Source organism: Diadema antillarum, unplaced genomic scaffold (genome assembly GCF_040938485.1).
Source record: "Diadema antillarum isolate AM-2024a unplaced genomic scaffold, OU_Dant_1.0 scf00000052, whole genome shotgun sequence".
NCBI classification, from domain to species: domain Eukaryota; kingdom Metazoa; phylum Echinodermata; class Echinoidea; order Diadematoida; family Diadematidae; genus Diadema; species Diadema antillarum.
The window spans coordinates 1,346,977-1,351,853 of record NW_027270941.1 but is presented as its reverse complement, the minus strand read 5'-3'; the positions used below and the strand labels follow the sequence as shown (position 1 = coordinate 1,351,853).

General features: G+C 42.9%; 1 protein-coding gene across 1 annotated transcript in view; it reads left to right on the top strand.

Moving 5' to 3' along the window:
• The window catches only part of LOC139715630 (FYVE, RhoGEF and PH domain-containing protein 2-like), a gene marked incomplete at its 5' end in the record, with an annotated part of 100,608 nt that overhangs the window by 42,294 nt on the left and 53,437 nt on the right, over window positions 1-4,877 (top strand). The window lies entirely within an intron of this gene.

Sequence of the window (4,877 nt, the reverse complement as noted above, 5' to 3'; positions counted from 1 at the left end):
GCACCACGTAGAATACTGTAGTCATTGTTTCGGGATACAATAGGATAGTCATTGCATATAATTTCCCAAGCTGTGCTTTATCAGGAATGACTAGTTGTCTGATTATGTGATTCAATGTAGGAGACGAAATTGGATAGAATTAGCTGCTATCTAGATGGGCCTGCATGGGATGAGACACCATTAAGATTGCATGGAATAGGTCAGGTGACTGAAATGAATTTGAATCTAGGTACCACCTTTAAAGGTGTGTTGAACTTTAGCTTGTAAGAACCTGGTAGATTTTGAATGAAACAACAACCATAAAGATGTTTTGAGCAATGCCATAGCCCCAAATCACAACTTGGATGTAAGCCAATCAGAGTCAAGCGTTATATGACCTGTAATTTGATTTGCTGCTACAATCAGGATTGTATATAAAAAAGAGAAGAAAACAAACAAAACATATGTATTCTACAGGTTTCTCGGCAAATACACAACTTAGGATCTGGTTGCAGTTCCCTAGAAATTCAACCGGGGAAGAAGTATGATTTTCCCAAGGTTAGAATTCCCACACGTTCATCTTGGTTAGTATCCAAAGAATCTGTGTAACTTTTTTTTTTTCTTTGTCTTATTTCTTTTGTGTGTGTCTGTGCTGGGACCTTTCAACATGACTGTGCCTATTAATCTAGAATAGCAATTTTTATGCATGTTTTGGTTCAAAGGATGGTTGGTATTAATGTCTCTTCATTTCTAACAAATTGATGGTGGAAAGTCTTCTTTTTAGCTCACCTGAGCCAAAGGCTCAAGTGAGCTATTGCGATCGCCCTTCGTCCGGCGTCCGTCGTGCGTCGTGCGTCGTGCGTCGTGCGTCGTCCGTCGTCCGTCGTCCGTCGTCCGTCGTCCGTCGTCCGTCGTGCGTCGTGCGTAAACTTTTTACATTTTCATCTTCTTCTTGAAAACCCCAAGACCGATTTTCATCAAACTTGGCAGGTAGCATCCCTAGGGGGTTAGGAACTCAATTTGTTAAAATGGGCACCATGCCCCACCCAGGGGGCCCCCAGGGGGGCCCAAACCCCCCAAAATTAAGGAATCTGTAAAAATCTTCTTCTCTAGAACCAGAAGTGATAGAGCTAAGTTAATACTATGAGTTAGTACATTGATGACTGTAGTTTCAAGTTTGTTCATGGCAGAATCAGGGGTGCCCCCCTTGGGACCCAGGGGAGGGGGGTGGGGAAGGGTTCTAATGGGGCCTAAATTGTACATTTTCATCGTCTTCTTGAGAACCCCATGACCCATTTTCACCAAACTTGGCAGGTAGCATCCCTAGGGGGTTAGGAAATCAATTTGTGAAAATGGGCACCATGCCCCACCCAGGGGGCCCCCAGGGGGCCCAAACCCCCAAAAATTAAGGAATATCCGCAAAAATCTTCTTCTCTAGAACCAGAAGTGATAGAGCTAAGTTAATACTATGAGTTAGTACATTGATGACTGTAGTTTCAAGTTTGTTCATGGCAGAATCAGGGGTGCCCCCCTTGGGACCCAGGGGAGGGAGGGGGTGAGGAGGGGTCCTAATGGGGCCTAAATTGTACATTTTTATCTTCTTCTTGAGAACCCCATGACCTATTTTCACCAAACTTGGCAGGTAGCATCCCTAGGGGGTTAGGATCTCAATTTGTGAAAATGGGCACCATGCCCCACCCAGGGGGCCCCCAGGGGGCCCAAACCCCCCAAAATTAAGGAATATCCGCAAAAATCTTCTTCTCTAGAACCAGAAGTGATAGAGCTAAGTTAATACTATGAGTTAGTACATTGATGACTGTAGTTTCAAGTTTGTTCATGGCAGAATCAGGGGTGCCCCCCTTGGGACCCAGGGGAGGGGGGTGGGGAAGGGTTCTAATGGGGCCTAAATTGTACATTTTCATCGTCTTCTTGAGAACCCCATGACCCATTTTCACCAAACTTGGCAGGTAGCATCCCTAGGGGGTTAGGAAATCAATTTGTGAAAATGGGCACCATGCCCCACCCAGGGGGCCCCCAGGGGGCCCAAACCCCCCAAAATTAAGGAATATCCGCAAAAATCTTCTTCTCTAGAACCAGAAGTGATAGAGCTAAGTTAATACTATGAGTTAGTACATTGATGACTGTAGTTTCAAGTTTGTTCATGGCAGAATCAGGGGTGCCCCCCTTGGGACCCAGGGGAGGGAGGGGGTGAGGAGGGGTCCTAATGGGGCCTAAATTGTACATTTTTATCTTCTTCTTGAGAACCCCATGACCTATTTTCACCAAACTTGGCAGGTAGCATCCCTAGGGGGTTAGGATCTCAATTTGTTAAAATGGGCACCATGCCCCACCCAGGGGGCCCCCAGGGGTCCCAAATCCCCCAAATGAAGGAATCTTTATAAATCTTCTCTAGAATCAGAAGTTATATATAGAGCTGAGATAATACTATGAGTGAGTACATTAATGACTGTAGTTTCAAGTTTGTTCATAGGAGATCCAGGGGTGCCCCTCTTGGGTAGGGGGGGGGGGGGGGTGGTGGTTGGAAAGGTCCAAATGGGGGCCTGAATTGTACATTTTCATCTTCTTCCTGAAAACCTCATGATGGATTTTTGTCAAACTTGGCAGGTAGCATCCCTAGGGGGTCAGGATCTCAATTTATCAAAATGGGCACCATGCCCCACCCAGAGGGCCCCAGGGGGCCCCCAATCCCCCCAAATTAAGGAATCTTAAAAAAATTGGGCCCTTATTGTACATTTTCATCTTCTACTTGAGAATGCCTGGTCAAATTTTGGTAGAGCTGTGAATAATTTAGATTAGTGACTGCGTGAAAGGTGAACTTGCGATACTCAGGTGAGCGCTAGACCCGCGGGTCTCTTGTTTGTTGTTGTTATGTCATGATATTCGAGGAAACTGTGAAAACACTGTTCTGAATGGTTTGTTATATATTTTTGGTCATGTGAACTCTAGCAAATTGAAGAAAGTAGAAACAGAAACTTGCCAGGGAATAGTGCAGGTTATGAAAACACTGCCAACACGGATATAGATGTAATGTTGACCAAGGTTACAAGAACATTTTTCATTTGGTTTTGAAATATACAATGCTACTGTAATCATGAGCAGAAGTTATATCTTCATGCAATTTCTTACATGAATGTTGACTCCACCGCATGAAATAAAATGTTTGATTCCGTCAGGCTTGAGTAGTGATAAATCAAAGCTTTTGAAAACTGTCTTATAGGGTGTTGTTGGACATTTTAAGAATTTTGATTTATGTTTTGAATTGAGGTTTTGAGGTGTAGATGTAGATTTTGTTACATATAAAATACTTATGATGACATCATTCTTCATGACATACCCCTGTTCTGCATGTTTCATGGGTTTTACAGTCTCTGCTTTGTTCTGAGACACAATTGATGACTCAACTTCTATCCTGATACATCGGAATGTTGAGTCAAACCAGCATCCAAGTGGCTACACTAGAGTCAGACCAGTTCATTTCTATCTTTTTGCAGTCAAACAGAAATCCATATGACGTGAGTCCAACATGTATCAATGTGGCTCACGTCATAGTAGGTATCCACATGGCTCGAGTTGTACTGGAATCCATGTGGCTCGAGTCAAAGTGGTATCTGCATGGTTTGAGTCAAACAGGCATCCATGTGGCTCGAGTCAAAGGGGTTTCCATGAGGCTTGACTCAAAGAGGTATTTGTGCAGTTTGAGTCAAACCGGTATCTATATAGCTCGAGTCATATATGGTTATCCATGTGGCTCGAGTCAAAAGGGTTTCCACGAGGCTTGACTCAAAGAGGTACTTGTACAGTTTGACTCAAACAGGTATCTTTATAGCTCGAGTCATATGGTTAATGGATATCCATGTGACTCGAGTGTGACTCGAGTCAAAGAAGAATCCAAATACTGTAGCCAAACAGGTATCTCTCTATGACTAAACGTCAATCAAGTATACACATGACAGCATTGAGATCTTGTGGTAATAAGATCACCTGTCTGATCATCATCAGATAATTGATTGCTTGCAATAAACTTGACTCATATGGGTTTACTATATTGACATCAGGCCTTGATCAGACCAGTTCTCTCTGGAGGACAGCTCTGAGACTCTGCATTCTGAACAGATCAATGTTAAGTGACTTTATTCAGTCATTGTAGGATCATTCACTCCTCCAAACTTCCAGCACTTTCCATGGCTGACTGTGTAGTCAATGAGTAGATGACTTTATGAGCAATACTTCTTGTTTGATCAAACAATAAATACTCTAGTGTGCAGTAGAAAATGAAAGTTATTTAATCTGCAGACCGATGCACATTGAGACCCCAAACAAGAAGAGTATGTGAAAGATGAGACTTGTCAATCAAGTGACAGAATGCAATCAAGACTCAAGATGATTTATCTATTTTAGTCTTGCTCTTTGGATTTACACCTAGGGGATCCAGCTCCCCTCATAACCTCATAAGCATCTGTCAGCTGCCTTAACTGGCATTATGGAGAATGGTACCATAGAGAAAAAAACTCTCCCCTCTTTTACAGAGTGTATTAGTGCCTATTGAAAGAAGAAGGCATGTTAACCCATTGAGGACGGGCTGATTTGCAACAAAATGCATTTCCCATAGACACTTGCCCGCGTAGACTCAGGACTCATCCTTAACGGGTTAACAGACTTATCAGCTAGGTGAAAGTTGAGTTAAGTCTGACAGCCAATCAGAAGCTGCACTTAAATGTCAGTATGTCAGCTAGTACTTGTACAATAGGCATTTCAAAATAGCTGCGCCACAATCACATGCCTACAAGATCACCTGACTGCAACATCACCTGCACAAGGTATTATTTGTTTTATACATAGACCAAACCTGGCTATGATTCAAATCAACTATTTTTAAA